The sequence below is a fragment of the Eurosta solidaginis genome, chromosome 3 (genome assembly GCF_040869045.1).
Source record: "Eurosta solidaginis isolate ZX-2024a chromosome 3, ASM4086904v1, whole genome shotgun sequence".
Lineage (NCBI taxonomy): Eukaryota > Metazoa > Arthropoda > Insecta > Diptera > Tephritidae > Eurosta > Eurosta solidaginis.
Window position 1 is genome coordinate 130,029,779 of NC_090321.1, and position 18,270 is coordinate 130,048,048.

The 18,270-nt window shown below is 41.6% G+C and overlaps 1 protein-coding gene across 9 annotated transcripts in view; it reads right to left on the bottom strand.

The window, feature by feature from the left end:
• The window catches only part of LOC137244275 (synaptic vesicle 2-related protein), a 2,198,928-nt gene that overhangs the window by 1,537,044 nt on the left and 643,614 nt on the right, over positions 1-18,270 (bottom strand). The gene's annotated exons all lie outside the window — the stretch shown is intronic.

Genomic DNA, 18,270 nt, shown 5'->3' on the forward strand with positions numbered 1-18,270 from the left:
AAATTCAAGTTTAATTATAAAGGAAATATTTCCTCGTTTAGAATTGATGTTTATTTAAAAGATTTCGAAGCCCTTTTAAATAGCTCATTTTGGCCGCCCGGGGCTTCTGTTCGCGAGTTCCTTCATAAGACAAATGAGAATATGGCCCAATTTCCTCGTCAAAGCTCTGTTCCAAAAAACTGAATTTAAAACCTGCCTTCAGTATATATTACTAGAACGTAAGAGGTTTAAACTCACTTGGTTGAAACCACATGTTTTTGATTCCGAAAGGGAGCTTATTAGCTTAATGCTTAAGATGATGCGGGAACAACCAAGAAAGCCCCTTCCAACATTTGATTCGGGGGGATGATATAATGGTGTGAAGATGATAGCGTGCGACAACATTGCGAGCTTGCGGTGGCTGGAGGAAGTGGTTCCAAACCTCGAAAGGCAAGGCACGCACGCGCGGTTTGAGGTGGTGCATAAAGCGCAAATCCCCACGGTACCAAAAGTTAAGGTGTGGATACCATGCGTGATGAAGTCGGAGGATACACTGCGACTTCTGCAAAATCTGAATCCGTACATACCGACACAGGATTGGAAGGTATTTTCTGTATCTCGGCCTACCGAGGATGGTCAGTTCTGCATCTTCCAAATAAACAAGCAGGCGGAGGATATTTTGTACACGCAGCTTGGAAAAATGCCCTTTGGCACTGGCAAAATTTACATGCGACTCAGGAAAAGAAGTCCCGAGGATAAAAACCCTAACACGCTAGAGGTGGGCGAAGTCGAAAAGGACCTCAAAAGTCTAAGAGAAAAAAGACAGGTGTATGTCCCCGACGTCACCACGAACGTGCTAGAAGAGGACCAACCACTAAATGGTGCCGTAACTCGCACAGAGGAACACCCGGCACAACAGTCACGAGAGGCTGAAGGGGGCCTCGAATACTCCAAACCAAAAGGGCAAGGGGAGGACGACGACGTCAAGACGAAGGTGCTGGAGGCGGACAAACAGCCCAATGGTGATGCGAGTCCTACAGATAGACCTTCAACACAGTAAAGTGGCGTCGAGCGAACTCCTCCTAACCATTGAGGAGGGTTCGTTGGACGTGGCGCTAATCCAGGAGCCGTGGCTTTCATCGGGGGGAAACGTCTCTGGACTTAGCGCGCGCGGGTTTGGCGTTTACTACGCGCAAACTGAAGGACGAGTGCGATCTGTAATAATGGTAAGGAAACAGCGGCATTCATATAATTAAAAAAAAATAAATGTAAGGCGCGATAACCTCCGAAAAGATCTAAGGCCGAGCTGCCCTTCCAATTTGCGTCGTACTCCACTTGATTTTCTCTACAAATTGGCCGGACGGGGCCTACATGTTTTATGCCGACTCCGAACGGCATCTGCCAGGCAGATGAGTTTTCCCTGAGAGCTTTTGATGGCAGAAATACACCCGGAGCGCTTGCCAAACACTGCCGAGGGGCGACCCCGCTTAGAAATATTTTATTCTAATTGAAAAACCTTATTTCTAAAATTTTGATGTTGCTTTGCCCGGGGTGTGAACCCAGGGCATACGGTGTCGTAGGCGGAGCACGCTACCATCACACCACGGTAGCCGCCATATATGCTGCCTAATTACACCGCTGAGGATCTCGTAGCGGTGGCCGTTGAGCAAAAGAATAAGCAGGCATTTATCCTGGCGTCCTGCTACATGGCCCATGCTGCGGATGTTCCACCGATGGAGTGCAAAAGGCTAGTACAGGAAATAGGGCGCAAATGGTGGTTGCTCATAGGCGCAGATGCAAATGCGCACCACAATGCGTAGGGAGGAGCAGATAGAAACGAGAGAGGCGAATCTCTATTTTGTTACATCCTGCAAACCAATTTGCAGATAGCTAATTGTGGAAATGTCCCTACATACATTGGTCCAACATCCAGCAATGTTCTGGATATTACGTTGAGCTCCGAGCGTGATATATCAAGGTATGATTGGATGATTCTTGATAGACCATCCCTCTCCGACCATGCGTATATCAGCTTCAGCATCCCCCTAAAGAGGGTAGAGAAGGGAGGAACCTTTAGAAACCCTAGGCCAACGAACTGGACTAAATTCCAGAAACATGTAGAAACAAAACTGGGAAAACCCAAAGAGGTTGCTAATGTAGAGGAACTGGAGGAGCCGAATGAATTCCTAACAAGGACGCTTATGACTGCGTATAACAAAGCTTGCCTTCTAAGAAGATTCAGAAGAAAAGCAAAGCCGCCATGGTGGAGCAATGAACTGAGTCTTATAAGAAGACAGGTAAAATAAATGTTTAAGCTTGCAAAGACCGCGGAAAGCGAAGCATGTCGGGACGAGTACAGGGATCTACTGAGGATCTACAAGCGTGAAATTACCAGGGCAAAGAGAAACTCATGGAAAAGTTTTGTACGGACATAGAGTGCTCCAGCGAAACGCCATGGTTGAAAAAAGTCCTAGCAAAGGAAACATAGTCCAGGGACTAATAAAGAGAGAGAACGGGGAATGTTCACGTAATAGTGAGGAATCCCTTGAGGTGCTTCTCGATACACATTTCCCATCGGGAGACGGTTTAGAAGAGCCAGCAGACATCACTCACACTTCGATCACGGAGCTAGTAGTGCCGGGCTTGGTGACCGATACCAAGATCGAGTGGACAGTGAAGACGTTTTCTAAGTTTAAACCGCCGGGCCCAGATGGTATATTCCCGGCCATGCTACAAGTCTCAAGTATGGTGATCGTTGAATGGCTTAAAATAATATTCGATGGGTGCATAAGACTGAATCATGTACCGCACTCTTGGAGAACTGTTCGTGTAGCTTTTCTACCAAAGGCGGGGAAGGTCGGTCACATGTATCCCAAAGACTATAGACCCATTAGCTTAACATCATTTCTGCTCAAAACCTTTGAGAGTCTGATAGATGTGTACATAAAGTCCAACGTTGATGAAAAGCTGCTCTCCACAACACATCACGCGTATACCAAAGGCAAGTCGGTAGACACCGCATTGCATAGGGTGGTAATAAGCATAGAGAAATCCCTGGAATATAAGGACATTGCCGGAGCTTTCAATAATGTTGCAAAATGGGTGATTATGGATGGTCTTAATTACATTAAAATACATCCTGCGGCCACCGTGGTGTGATGGTAGCGTGCTCCGCCTATCACACCGTATGCCCTGGGTTCAACTCCCGGGCAAAGCAACATCAACATTTTAGAAATAAGATTTTTCAATTAGAAGAAAATTTTTCTAAGCGGGGTCGCCCCTCGGCAGTGTCTGGCAAGCGCTCCGATTGTATTTCTGCCATGAAAAGCTCTCAGTGAAAACTCATCTGCCTTGCAGATGCCGTTCGGAGTCGGCATAAAACATGTAGGTCCCGTCCGGCCAATTTGTAGGGAAAAATCAAGAGGAGCACGCCGCAAATTGGAAGAGAAGCTCGGCCTTAGATCTCTTCGGAGGTTATCGCGCCTTACATTTTTACATCCTGCCTTAATCAGACGGATCGGCTGCATGTTAAATTGCGGAAAGATTACATCACAATGGGGATTGTACGAGGCCACGAAATCAGTGGACAGGGGCACGCCGTAGGGAGCGGTGCTATCACCTCTGCTGTGGACGCTGGTCACCAACCAACTGCTCAGGCAATTCGATGAGGGACCTTACGGCTTACGCAGATGACGTTGCAATTGTCATAAGTGGAAAGTGCCATCCAACGGTTAGTTCTTTGATGGATCGGGCGCTTCGGGATATTCATACCTGGGCATCTAATGTCGAGTTGAAAGTCAATGCGGAGAAGACGGATATTGTTTTGGTTACAAAGAGGTACAAGGTCCCAAATTTGACCAGGCCCAAATTAGGAGGGGTGACATTACAGGAGAAACCTTGCACAAAATATCTAGGAATCATCCTAGACAGTAAGCTGTCATGGAAGCTCAAAGTGGAGGAGAGAGTCAGAAAGGCCTCAACGGCACTATATGCATGTAAAAGAATGCTGGGGTGTACGTGGGGCCTATCGCCCTCTCTTTCTCATTGGGTTTTTACAGCGATTGTAAGCCCTATTCTATACTATGGAGTTCTTGTTTGGTGGAAAGCCTCACAAAAACAAGATACCTCAAAAAATTAGAGGGGGTATACAGACTGTAGATGCTTAGTAATAAGGGAGCTCTGAAAACAACCCCGAAGGCTGCACTGTATGCCATTCTGCACATTCCACCTGTAGACCTGGTAGCAAAGAACAAAGCATTAACGACCGCAAGAAGGCTCGGTGCTTCGGGGCAGCTTGAGCGTCGACCATATGGCCATAGTAGTATAGCGTCATCAATCATAAGACGAACAGACTACCTGATTCCCTATCTGCGCTTCGAGGGAGATCTTATGGCCACAATAGAGGTGGACGGTTGGCGCAAGTGTACGCAAATGGCGGACGAGGTGATACGTGTCTACACCGATGGTTCCAAAGTAGTGGAAGGAGTAGGGTCTGCGGTATACTGCGCTGATCCGGAAATAAGCAGATCCTACAGCCGGATTACTGTATCGTTTTCCAAGCGGAAATATTAGCCGTAACCAAAGCAGTAGAAAACCTGGAAGAGACTAGCTTAAGCTGCAACCGTGTTAACTTTTATATTGACAGTCAAGCAGCAATTAAGGCAATAATCTCGCATAGCTCAGCATCTAAATGCGTGTTAGAGTGTAAGCAGTCTCTGGAGACAATAGGGACAGGGAGAAGCATACATCCATATTGGGTCCCAATTAGATTGGGCGAGATTAAGCGAAGGCGAGGGGTGCACATGATCGACCAAGCGGGAAAGGCGTGGGTTCAAGCGCGGGACTGTAAAGTGTCGAAGATTATGTGTAGGTCTTACAACTTTAGACTCACACAGTTGCTTCTATCATTAAAAAGAGAGGACTGTAGACTCATGACAGGTATTCTGACTGGACACTGCCTTCTGGCGTCACACGCCTTTAAATTAGGCTTGGTCAGTGATAGCAGATGTAGGAAATACGGTTTGGAGGGGGAAACGATCGAGCGCGTTCTGTGCTCGTGCCCTGCACTTGCCAGGCTAAGACTGCAGCTATTAGGAGTGATACAGCTGTCAGATATAGAAGCAGCAAGTGGCGGCCACCGTGGTGTGATGGTAGCGTGCTCCGCCTATCACACCGTATGCCCTGGGTTCAACTCCCGGGCAAAGCAACATCAAAATTTTAGAAATAAGATTTTTCAATTAGAAGAAAATTTTTCTAAGCGGGGTCGCCCCTCGGCAGTGTCTGGCAAGCGCTCTGATTGTATTTCTGCCATGAAAAGCTCTCAGTGAAAACTCATCTGCCTTGCAGATGCCGTTCGGAGTCGGCATAAAACATGTAGGTCCCGTCCGGCCAATTTGTAGGGAAAAATCAAGAGGAGCACGACGCAAATTGGAAGAGAGCTCGGCCTTAGATCTCTTCGGAGGTTATCGCGCCTTACATTTATTTTTTTTTTTAAGTGGCTTAAGTCCTAGGAAGCTTCTAGTATTTGCCAAGAGGACGGAGGTATTTTATAACATAGACCCTGGTTTTTGATAGGGTTTTCAGTTTGGTCGTTAAAACCAACTTATGGTAACACTACGGACTCAATCAGTCTATGTGAGGTCCTCATGGACCGGCCAGTTCAACCTAACATAACCTACCATTGTGGCATGGTATCGAACAGAATAATTGAGCAATTTTGAACACTTCCGAATATCCTTCGAGATCTTTATTAGCTGAACAAAACCAAGACATTTGGCGCTTGCAGATTTTTGTGCAAAAAAATCGTGATCATCGGCCTTGGGTTCCAAAAATTTTGTCAAATTTACTATTTGATCATGAAACAAAGAATCATTGATGGTCACTTTTTTCAAGCAAATAAAAGAGGCACGGTTATACTTCACTATATTGCAAATTTTGATCTGCTTTGAAATCCTTACTTACTTACTTAATTGGCGCTTAACCGCCTAAACGGTTATGGCCGTCCAACAAGGTGCGCCAGTCGCTCCGCCAGCCGGCGCCAATTGGTCACACCAAGGGAGTTTAAATCGTTTTCCACCTGGTCCTTCCAACGGAGTGGGGGCCGCCCTCCACTTCTGCTTCCATAGGCGGGTTCCGATAGAAACACTTTCTTGACCGGAGCATCATCATTCATTCGCATACCATGGCCTAGCCAGCGCAGCCGCTGCGTTTTAATTCGCTGGACTATGTTGATGTCTGCGTAGAGCTCGTACAGATCATCATTAAATCTTCTTCGGTACACGCCATCGCCAACGCGTAGAGGTCCATAAATCTGTCGAAGAACTTTTCTCTCGAACACTCACAAAGCCGCTTCATCTGCTGTTATCATGGTCCATGCTTCTGCCCCATATAGCAGGACGGGTACGATAAGTGACTTGTAGAGTATGATTCTCGTTCGCCTAGAGAGGATTTTACTTTTCAATTGCCTACCTAGTCCAAAGTAGCATTTATTGGCCAGATTGATTCTTCGCTGGATTTCAGTGCTGATGTTGTTGCTAGTGTTGATGCTGGTTCCCAAATAAACGAAGTCTTTTACTATTTCGAAATTATGGCTGCCAACAGTAGCGTGGTTGCCAAGGCGCGTATGCGCTGATTCTTTGCTCGATGACAGCAGGTACTTCGTTTTGTCCTCATTCACCATCAAACCCATCTTTACCGCTTCTTTTTCTAGTTTGGAGTAAGCAGAACTAACAGCGCGGGTGTTTAGGCCGATGATATCAATGTCACCAGCATATGCCAGTAATTGCCCACTTTTATAGTATATTGTTCCAGTGCGGTTAAGTTCTGCAGCTAGCATAATTTTCTCCAGTATCAAATTAAAGAAATCGCACGATAGGGGTCACCCTGTCTGAAACCTCGTTTAGTTTCGAACGGCTCGGAGAGGTCCTTCCCAATTCTGACTGAGCTGATGATGTTGCTCAGCGTCAATTTGCACAGCCGTATAAGTTTTGCGAGGAAACCAAATTCAGACATAGCGGCATATAGGCAGCTCCTTTTCGTGCTGTCGAAGGCGGCTTTAAACTCGACGAAGAGGTGATGTGTGTCGATTCTCTTTTCACAGGTTTTTTCCAAGATTTGGCGAATTGTGAAAATCTGGTCAATGGTAGATTTACCAGGTCTGAAGCCGCAGTGATAAGGTCCAATCAGCCGGTTCACGGTGGGCTTCAATCTTTCGCAAAATACACTTGAAAGGACCTTATATGCGATATTAATAAGGCTGAGTCCACGATAGTTGGTGCATTTTGCAGTATCCCCCTTCTTGTGGACTGGGCAAAGAACACTTAGATTCCAACCGTCGGGCATGCACTCGTCCGCCCATATTTTGCTAAGAAGTTTCTGCATGCGCCTTACCAACTCCTCGCCGCCGTACTTGAATAGCTCCGCAGGCAATCCATCAGCGCCCACGGTCTTGTTGTTTTTCAATCTGGTTATTGCTATTCTAACTTCGTCATAATCGGGCGGTCGGACATATTTTCCATCATTATCGATTGCGGGATCGGGTTCTTCATCTCTGCGCGGTGAATTGCTGCCTCCATTTAGGAGAGCAGAGAAGTATTCCCTCCATAATCTAAGCACTCTCTGGACATCAGTTACAAGGTCGCCGTTTTCGTTCCTACAGGAGTTTGCCCCGGTCTTAAAACCTTCCGTCTGTCGCCGTATTTTTTGGTAAAATTTTCGGGCGTTATTCCTGGTGGCTAGCAGGTCAAGCTCCTCGCACTCACGCCTTTCTGCTTCTGCTTTTTTCTTCCTGAGAAGGCGTCGCTTCCCTTTTCAACTCGCGGTAGCGTTCACACACTCCTCTTGTCGCGCTCGCTTTTAACGTAGACCTGTAGGCAGCGTCTTTTCTTTCGGTTGCAACGCGGCATTCTACATCGTACCAGTTGTTTTTTCGTGGCCGCCGGTAACCAATTTTTTCCTCGGCGGCAGTACGAAGTGCTTTGGAGATATGCTCCCACTGCTCCTGTATTCCTTCAGGATGACTTGTGCTCTCAGAGAGCAGGTGTGAGAGTCGAGTTGCGAAATCATTGGCAGTCTCTTGTGATTGAAGCTTTCCGACGTCTAGCTTTCCTTGTGTTTTTTGTTCCTTGGTTTTAGCCACGTTGAGGCGGTGCGTATTTTGGCTGCAACGAGATAATGGTCAAAGTCGATGTTAGGTCCTCGGATCGTGCGCACATCTAAGACACTGGAGGCATGCCGTCCGTCTATCACAACGTGATCGATCTGATGGCGAGTATTTCGATCAGGAGACAGCCATGTAGCTTGATGTATCTTTTTATGCATGAACCTCGTGCTGGATATGGCCATGTTTCGAGCACCGGCAAAGTCAATCAGCCTCAGTCCGTTAGGAGAAGTTTCATTGTGTAGGCTGAACTTTTCGACTGTAGGGCCAAAAACACCTTCTTTGCGCACACTGGCGTTAAAGTCGCCAAGCACGACTTTTATATCATGACGGGGGCAGCGCCTGTATGTGCGTTCTAATCTGAAATCCAACCATTTGAAAAATCTGATTCCGAAAATCCTGACGTTCAAAGTTTCAGATATTCTAATGTCTCACAATAAACAATATCGATTTTTGCCAAAAATTGGCCCCAAGCATAGTTCTTTCCATCTTTTCTTAATTGTGCCAAATTCGTCCTTACAGCTAATGGAATAAAATTCGATTTTTGTCGTTCATCCACTTTTGATAGGAGATCATCGTAAACTGAAATTATATCTAAAATGCTATCGTAATTTTGAACATGCACGTCAATGGCTATACGTTACCGACTGTCATACACCCCAAAATCTTGGGTGTGATGTTTGATCAGGATCTATATTTTGGTGAGCATGCAGCCGCAAAGTCCAGAGCCGCAATAAAATCCTCAAATCTCTTGCTGGCAGTACTTGGGGTAAATATAAAGAAACGCTCATTACCACTTACAAAGCAATTGGCCAGCCGATTGTATGATACGCGTCCCCGATATGGTCCAACCATAAACACTACTGACTGGAAAAAGTTAGAGGCCTGCTAAATACCGCCCTCAGAACGGCCGCGGGTTGTCTTCTTATGTCCCCAGACCACCATCTACATAATGAGGCGAGAATACTCCCCATTAGGGAGAGAATTGAAATGCTAACCAAACAGTTCCTGTTGAATACCCAGAAACCTGGGCATCACAACAGACATATGAACGATGAGGCTACACCTCTCAGGGGCTTAAGGGGTCATCTCCGTAAGCATTATGAAGCAAAAAAGCACAAGCAGGTCCTCAGTGACATCCGCAAACAGGCGTCAGACTTCTATGTCGGGAATTGTCAGGCGAATCCAGTTCTTAAATAAAAATACACAGAACATGCAGAAGAGGAACGCACACTCCCTAGGGAAACGCGCATCACTCTAGCTCAACTTCGATCTGGATATGGTAACAGGTTAAACTCTCACCTATCCAGAATCAACCCCGACATACAAAATGTATATCCTGCTTGTAATGTCTCCCCACATGACACCAACCATCTCTTTAACTGTATTGTGGAACCAACGTCTCTAACACACCTTTCATTATGCTCCACCCCTGATGAAACAGCAAGTTTCCTTGGACTCCCGCTAGAGGATATTGATGACAATTTGTGATTGGTCGCACCTATTGGATGGGGCGAAGCACTGCTACAACAACAACAGCAACAAGCACGAATCTCCATCCTTACAACCAAAACTTTATCTATAGACTTCGATTCCAAATAAGAGCGAAAAAGGTACCTGCACATAAAAACCGCAATTAGAAATAACGAGCCGGACCCGTGCGTATCTTGCGCAACCAATATAAAAGTCTCTTGTCAAATATCAACAGAAATCAGCTGTCATTCAACTAAAACTTTCAGCTTGCGCTGCCATCTAGCATATGGCAGCAACTGCCTGTAATGCAGTGCAAATATTCACAATAGTGCCATTGTACAAATAGATTTCTTTGTGTGCTCACAACCGTTTATTTTTAACAAATTATTTTAAAAATAGCCCGAATCTCCATCTTTACAACCAAAACTTTATTTATAGATTTGGATTCCAAATATGAGCGAAAAAGGGACCCGTACATAAAAACAGCAATTAGAAATAAAATATGATATATAAGATTGTTGATTTCTTTGCTATCTAAAATGTTACTTATTCCTTAAGAATATTCTATTTATTTATTACCCTTTATATAATCTCTTGCATTTATTGAGTATCGTTTTTTATACTGAGCTGAGCAGAGCTCACAGAGTATATTAATTTTGTTCGCATAACGGTAATACGTAACGGCATAAACTAATCGAGATAGATATAGACTTCTATATGTCAACATGATCTGGGCGAAAATAGAAATTTATTTAGCCATGTCATTCCCGTCCGTCCATAAACACGACAACTTGAGTAAATTTTGAGGTATCTTGATGAAATTTGGTATGTAGGTTCCTAGGCACTCATCTCAGATCGCTGTTTAAAATGAACGAAATCAGACTATAACACACCCACTTTTTCCATATCGAAAATTTCGAAAAAAAGTGCGATAATTCATTACCAAAGACGGTTAGAGCAATGAAACTTGGTAGGTGGGTTGACCATATGACGCAGAATAGAAAATTAGTAAAATCTTTGACAATGGGCTTGGCGCCGCCCACTTTTAAAAGAAGGTAGTTTAAAAGTTTTTCAACCTCTAATTTGGTAGTCGTTGAAGATATTATGATAAAATTTGGCAGGAACGTTACTCCTGTTCCTATATGTGTCCTATATAAAAATTAGCAAAATCGGATGACGAACATGCGCCCTTTTCAAAAAAAAAAAAATTTAAAGTCAAATTTTAACATAAAATTGAATATCTTTACAGTATGTAAGTAAATTATGTCAACATTCAACTCCAGTAATGATATGGTGCAACAAAATACAAAAATAAAAGAAAATTTCAAAATGGGCGTGGCTCCGCCCTTTTTCATTTAATTGTCTAGAATCCTTTTAATGCCATAAGTCGAACAAAAATTTATCAATCCCTTTGAAATTTGGTAGGGGCATAGATTCTATAACCGTAACTGTTTTCTGTGAAAATGGCGAAATCGATTGCAGCCACGCCAAGTTTTTATACACAGTCGACCGTCTGTCCTTACGCTCTGTCGTTAACACAATAACTTGAGCAAAAATCGATATATATTTTCGATATCGAAAATTATGAAAAAAATGACATAATTCTATACCAAATATGAAAAAAGGGACGAAGCATGGTAATTGGATTGGTTTCTTGACGCAAAATATAACTATAGAAAAAAACTTTGTAAAATGGGTGTGATACCTACCATATTAAGTAGAAGAAAAAGAATAATAGGGCGAAATCAAAAGCCCTTGGAATCTTGGCAGGAATACTGTTCGTGGTATTCCATACATAAATGAATTAACGGTACCCGACAGATGATGTTCTGGGTCACTCTGGTGCACATTTTGGTCGATATCTCCAAAAAGTCTTCACATATACAACTAATGACCACTCCTTTTTATAACCCTCACTTTAATTTGATACCCATATCGTACAAACACCTTTATGGCCATATCTCGGAAAGGGGTCCACCTAGAGAACTAAGGCCCACTCCCTTTTAAAATACGCATTAACACCTTTCATTTGATATCCATATCGTACAAACACATTCTAGAGTCACCCCTGGTCCACCTTTATGGCAATATCTCGAGAAGGCGTACACCTATGGAACTAAGGCGTACTCCCTTTTAAAATACTTATTAACACCTTTCATTTGATACCCATATCGTACCAAAAAATTCTAGATTCACCCCTGGTACACCTTTATGGCGATATCTCGAAAAGGCGTCCACCTATAGAACTAAGGCCCACTGCCTTTTAAATTTATTTATTCATTTATTTATTTATTTATTTAAAGTCGACGCAAACACAAAGCGGTCGACTAATTATTGTAATAGACAGATATATATGTAAAATACAGAGCCATTCTTAAAATTAAAAAATTCAAAAAAGGTACATAGAAAATTTGTATGTTATAAACATTTGACATCGCATTGTATAAGAAAAAATAAAATTAAAATATCAGGCTAAACATAAGAGTATAGCAGTATGTAAAGCAGCAAACGAACATTCAAAGCCAATGCAGTTATACAAATCATTGTACCGCGAGCACCAATGGCGCAGGGGACTGTTTCTAGCAAAATTTTGCCGGCATAGAGGTAAATGAAAAGGCACAAAATGCCTGGACGCCCTAGCAGGAACCGCAAAATTTAGTTGACTGATTAGGTCAGGGGAGTCAATCACACCAATGATGAGCTTGTGAATGAACATAACGCCAAGTAATACTCTACGATTCTCTAGAGATGGCAAATTAATTAGAAGAAGTCTATTCCTGTATGGTGGAAGATGAGTACTTGATTCCCAGTTGAGACCTCGTAATGCAAAAATTAAAAACCGTCTCTGGACCGACTCAATCCGATCAACATGGATTTGATAGATCGGAGACCAGACACATGAACAGTACTCGAGAATAGGACGTACCAGCGAGGTATAAAGGATCTTTGTGAAATAAGGGTCATCAAACTCTTTAGCCCAACGTTTGATAAAACCTAATACACCAGTTGCTTTGTTTATAGCGGTTGAAATATGTGTGGTAAAACTTAATTTCGGATCAAAAATAACTCCTAGATCAGTTACAATAGATATCCGCTCCAAGGGGTCGCCGTTAATTGTATAAGATGATAGGACCGGCTTCACACGGTGAAAAGTCATTTGCTTACATTTAGAGTAATTCAAAAAAAGTAAATTTGCAGTACACCAGCTTTGAAATGAGTCCAGATCGGCCTGAAGCTGATTAAAACAGAACAAGTTCGAAGGCAGATATGTGTAACAAAGTTTTACATCATCTGCATACATAAAAACTCTAGAATATAATATAACCTTTGGTAAGTCGTTAATGAACAGGTTAAAGAGTAATGGACCCAAATGGCTACCCTGGGGCACGCCAGAAGTTACATCAAACGACTTTGAAAGATTGTTGTTAAAGAAAACTCGCTGAGTCCTATTTTCAAGATAACTTGAAATCCAACTTAATAAAGGCGCTGGAAAACCCAGAAGATCAAGTTTGGTAACTAAGAGCTCGTGATTAACAGAGTCAAATGCTTTACTAAAGTCGGTGTAAATTACATCTGTTTGTTTGCAAACTAAAAAACCATTCATAACAAAAGACGTAAATTCAAGCAAGTTGGTAGTAGTTGATCTCCGATGAACAAAACCATGTTGACAAGGTGATATTAAAGAGCTACACAAGTATTGAAGCTGGTATGTAATTATCTGCTCAAAAGTTTTAGGGATAGCTGAGAGCTTAGCTATGCCTCTGTAGTTCTCAATATTAGACCTACTACCTTTTTTATGCAAAGGTATAATAAACGATTGTTTCCAAATAGATGGGAATGATGCGGATTCCAGAGACAGTTTAAATAATTTAAAGATAGGCTCTGATAAGCTGACAGCACAGTACTTAAGTACACAACTAGGAACACCATCCGTACCCGGCGAAGATATCGGTTTCAATGCAAGAAGTTTATTAAGAACAGTATATTTATCAATAAATGGGTTTAAAATATTATTAGAACTTTCCAAGCAATATGGATAAAGATTAGACTGGACACATTGGGATGAATAGGTTGATTTAAAGAATTCAGCAAATAAATCAGCGATTTCGTGATCAGAATTTGCGTTTTTACACCCATAAATAAAAGTAGATGGGAAACCAGAAATTTTCCTTTTGGAATTAACAAATCTGTAGAAACGTTTCGGATTATTAGTAAATTGGAATTTGCAACATGATAAGTAACCTTTATAACACTGCTGGTTAAGACGATGAAAATTGGAGCGCGCCACTAAATATTTAGATAAATCAATAGCTTTACCAGATCTTTTGAAACGCTTATAGAGTCTAGATTTAATATTATCAAGTCTTAATAGTTGCTTTGAGAACCAAGGTGGTTTACCCGTGGTGGTACTGGAATAACGAAGGGGGACACAGCTTTCAAACAAAGCATCAAGAGAACTATAAAACAAGGAAGTCGCTGTTTCAACGTCTGTACACGCATAAAGACTCGACCAGTCATGGGCAGAGATCAAATTATTGAGCTCACTAAAATTCGTCTTTGAAAAACATCTCGACCGGGGTCGGGAATTGGGCTTAGAAACATCGAGCATCACAGGTTGAACAACATCCAGTACTATCTCAAGCGTAGGATGAAGAGGGTCTTCAGGAAGGGATAATGGGGGAGTTCGGGTTAGAGTAATACCCGCAGAGTCATCTGTAAAAACTAAGTCTAAGATTTTCCTTTTGGAATTTAAAACATTATTAATTTGGAGAAGAGATGTATCTAGCAGGCTATTTAAAAACTCGTGCTCATTAACATCTTTCATTTGATACCCATATCGTACAAACACATTCTAGAGTCACCCCTGGTCCACCTTTATGGCGATAACTCGAAAAGGTGTCCACCTATAGAACTAAGGCCCACTCCCTTTTAAAACACGCATTAACACCTTTTATTTGATATCGAACAAACACATTCTAGAGTCACCCCTGGTCCACCTTTATGGCGATATCTCGAGAAGGCGTCCACCTATGGAACTAAGGCGTACTCCCTTTTAAAATACTCATTACCACCTTTCATTTGATACCCATATCGTACAAACACATTCTAGAGTCACCCCTGGTCCAAAAATAAAGTTGCAAGAGTATGGGATGGTAGCAGGCCCGACGAGAGGTGGGGGGGGGGGGGGGGGGGGGGGGCAAGCCCCCGGTCCCGGAGTTTCTCAGGGGGCCGGCGGTTTAGAGGTACTTAGATATTTTTTAATTCAGGAGAGTCTTTAGTTGTTCCATGTGCAAATTTTAAGCCGAATTTCAAAAGCAACGAATATTTATAATGATTTTTTGCCTGGGCCTGAGGAGACAATAGATAGATAGATAGATAATTAATTGAGGATCGCACTGCGACCATTGGTCTATTGTGCCCTCAACTGCTTCACAGCACCTCATCCAAGCCTTCTCTGATGAACCCTAGCAGTTCACCTGGCTTGAGGGATTTGATGTGAGAATGCTCTGCAACTTTTAAGCAGAATTCCAAATGCAACGAATATTTATAATGATTTTTTGCCTGGGCCTGAGGAGACAATAAATACATCAAACCAAAATGCAGGTTTACATGAATCCGAAATCGTTAAATTTTCGTGGTGATACTGATGAAGTTTCATCTTCAATATGTCTTCCAACAATACCACAAACTCTGTATCACAGTTCAGATTATTTAAACGACTTCGACATCGGCACCATGAATAATGAGCTTTTGCGATCTGAAGATGTCAACCAAATAATTCGTCGAGGTCATCAAAAGTGTCCTGTTATTTTTCCACGTGATTGTCATGACGAGGTATTTCCTAACTCATTGTTAAACAGAATATTGCTAAATGGAGAGATAGTGGAGCGTGACTGGTTAGTGTGGGGTGCCACTAGCAATTCTCTTTATTGCCTGCCATGTCTATTAAGCACCAATTCTTTAAATCGACCTAAAATTTGTTGTCCAGGCGGATATTCGAAATTCCAGGTATGGAAGAAGCTATACGATAAACTGCCATCACACGAAAATACTCAAGATTACATTAAATGTTATATTCAATGGCCATCTTTACAAAATCTTATTCAAAAGGAGGCTACAATTGATACACTTATCAATGACCAGCTAATCACTGAAACTCAAAAGTGGAAAGAAATTTTATATAGAATTTTGGACACTATTTTATTATTGGGTGAAAGAGGCTTCAAAGGCGAAAGTATATATCTTGGTGAACGAAACGATGGACATTTTTTGGGCATCTAAGATTTCATAAGCCATTATGATCCGATACTTATAGATCATTTGGAGAAAGTTAGGATTTCACAACAGCAGCACAAACGTTTACACATTCACTATCTTTCCCCAGACATTCAGAACGAATTTATAGAAATTTGTGCAAAGCACGACTATATTAGATCAAGGAAAGAAAGCCAAGTATTTTGCTATTATCGTTGATGCTATGCATGATGCTAGTCACGTTGACTACGTTTATTTTGCGCTAACTCCATTTCAATTCGAAAGCAACAAATTTTACAATTCAAGAACGGTTTTTGGATCTCGTGAATTGTAACCAAAAAACTGGTCACAAAATCGCTGATCTAATTTGCCATACTTGATTGAAGATTGTCGTGCACAAGGGTACGATAACGGCGTCAATATGAAAGGAGCTTGCAACGGAGCACTACGTCACATTCTCGACTAAAACCCGAATGCTGATTACTCGCCTTGTGCAACCCACAGTCTCAATTTATGTGGTGTTGATGCTGCAGAATGTTGTACTGCTGCAATTACTTTCTTCGGAGTTGTACAAAAATATTTTACTATTTTCACAGCACCTACAACGATGGGACATACTCAAAAAAAATTTACCGAGCTCCCTTCAAGGTCTTTCAGACAAAAGTCAAATTTGACTGCACAAGCATACGTAGATGCTGTCCTCAATTTGGTTCAAAATACTGACTACCATTAATGATGCCTTATTAGCTTCTTTGAAGTTGATCAGGAAACAATGTGAAACAATTTTAAACGAATGCAAACCAGTTGCTATTCAATTGAACATCTCGCCAAAGTTTCCGGACATTCGAAAGAGAAAACCCGAAAGACGTTCTGAAGATAATTTAAATGAGATGATTACGGATGATTCAGAGTCTGATTTTAAAAACAATACATTCCTGGTGATCGTTGATTCGGTAATCACTGGCATTACTGAACGATTTGCAGCTATGAAAGATTTGAGCAAGACGTTTTCCTTTTTGTGGCAATTTGAAGACATGGATGAAACTACGGTTCGGGCGAGCGCAACAAAATTTGTCGAAAAATACAAGTCAGACAAAGCTTAAAATACGAAATAATTCCCTTGAAACACATTTACGAAGCAAATTTTGATAAAGGTCTGTCATCATTGGAATTGCTAAATGCCATCTACATATGTTCAAAATCTGTATACGATTTTCCCCAACATTTGTGTTGCTTTACGTATCTTTTGCACTACACCTGTCACTGCAGCTAGTGCAGAACGATCCTTCAGTGTCCTTTCAAGGATCAAAAACTTTCATAGATCGTGTTCATCTCAAGAACGACTTTTAGGACTTGTTAGGTTTTGTGTTGAATCCGTTTTGGCAACACAGTTAAATTTTGATATTATTATAAAAATTTTGCAACGAAAAAAAGGAAATAAAGCCACTCTTTGATATCTGAACTTTCTTATTGAATAATTAAAATTTATAATCATGATTAGATTTATCAGAAATGTATTAAAATAGTAGCAAATAACTAGAAAAATAACTAGATTATTTGAAACAATATGTGGCTGTTAAAAGAGAATTTTATTTCTACTTTACAATAAAATAGTATAATATAATATAATAGTAAATATTTTGTGATACTTTTATTGTCAGCTCTTAGTCTAAAAATCATTTAGTTGATGTGGCAAACATTTTTTTTCATGTTATCCATCAATAATAATTCATGAATGAGACGTCCTTAATTCAAGTTAATCAAATGTATTATTGGATTTTTATAGAGGGCCCGTAAATTGTTTAGTCCCGGCCCCGGATTTTCTCTCTACGGCCCTGAATGGTAGCACTGCCACAGAATGTTTTCCAACAGAAACGGGTGTTAAACAAGGCTGCTTACTTAGCCCGTTTCTATTTGCTCTTTTCCTGGACGATTTGGTGAATCACTTGCCAAAGGGTATTACGTTTGGGGGCATCCATATAAAGATACTTATGTATGCCGCTGATGTAGTTATCTTAGCAGAAACCCCAAAACAATTACAGAAAATGATCAACAAACAAGAGGAGTACTGTAGTGACTGGGGGCTTAAAATAAATACGAATAAAACAAAAGTTTTCATATTCAGAGGCTCAAAAGGTAGATACTGTAGATATGAAAAGTGACATTTGTTTGGACAAGAGTTGGAGAAGGTTAAGGGATACAAGTATCTAGGAGTAGTTATAACGTACAATGCATCGTACCATAAAAACTTGTCAAGTAAGCTTAAATAAGCAAAATACGCTATGAACAGCACTAGGAGATCTTTTTTGTCTAAAAAATACATTCCTCATAGTCATAAGTACCAATTATTTGCAGCTGTACGAACAGTATTGGACTGTGCATCAGAAGTGTGAGGAATTGAATAT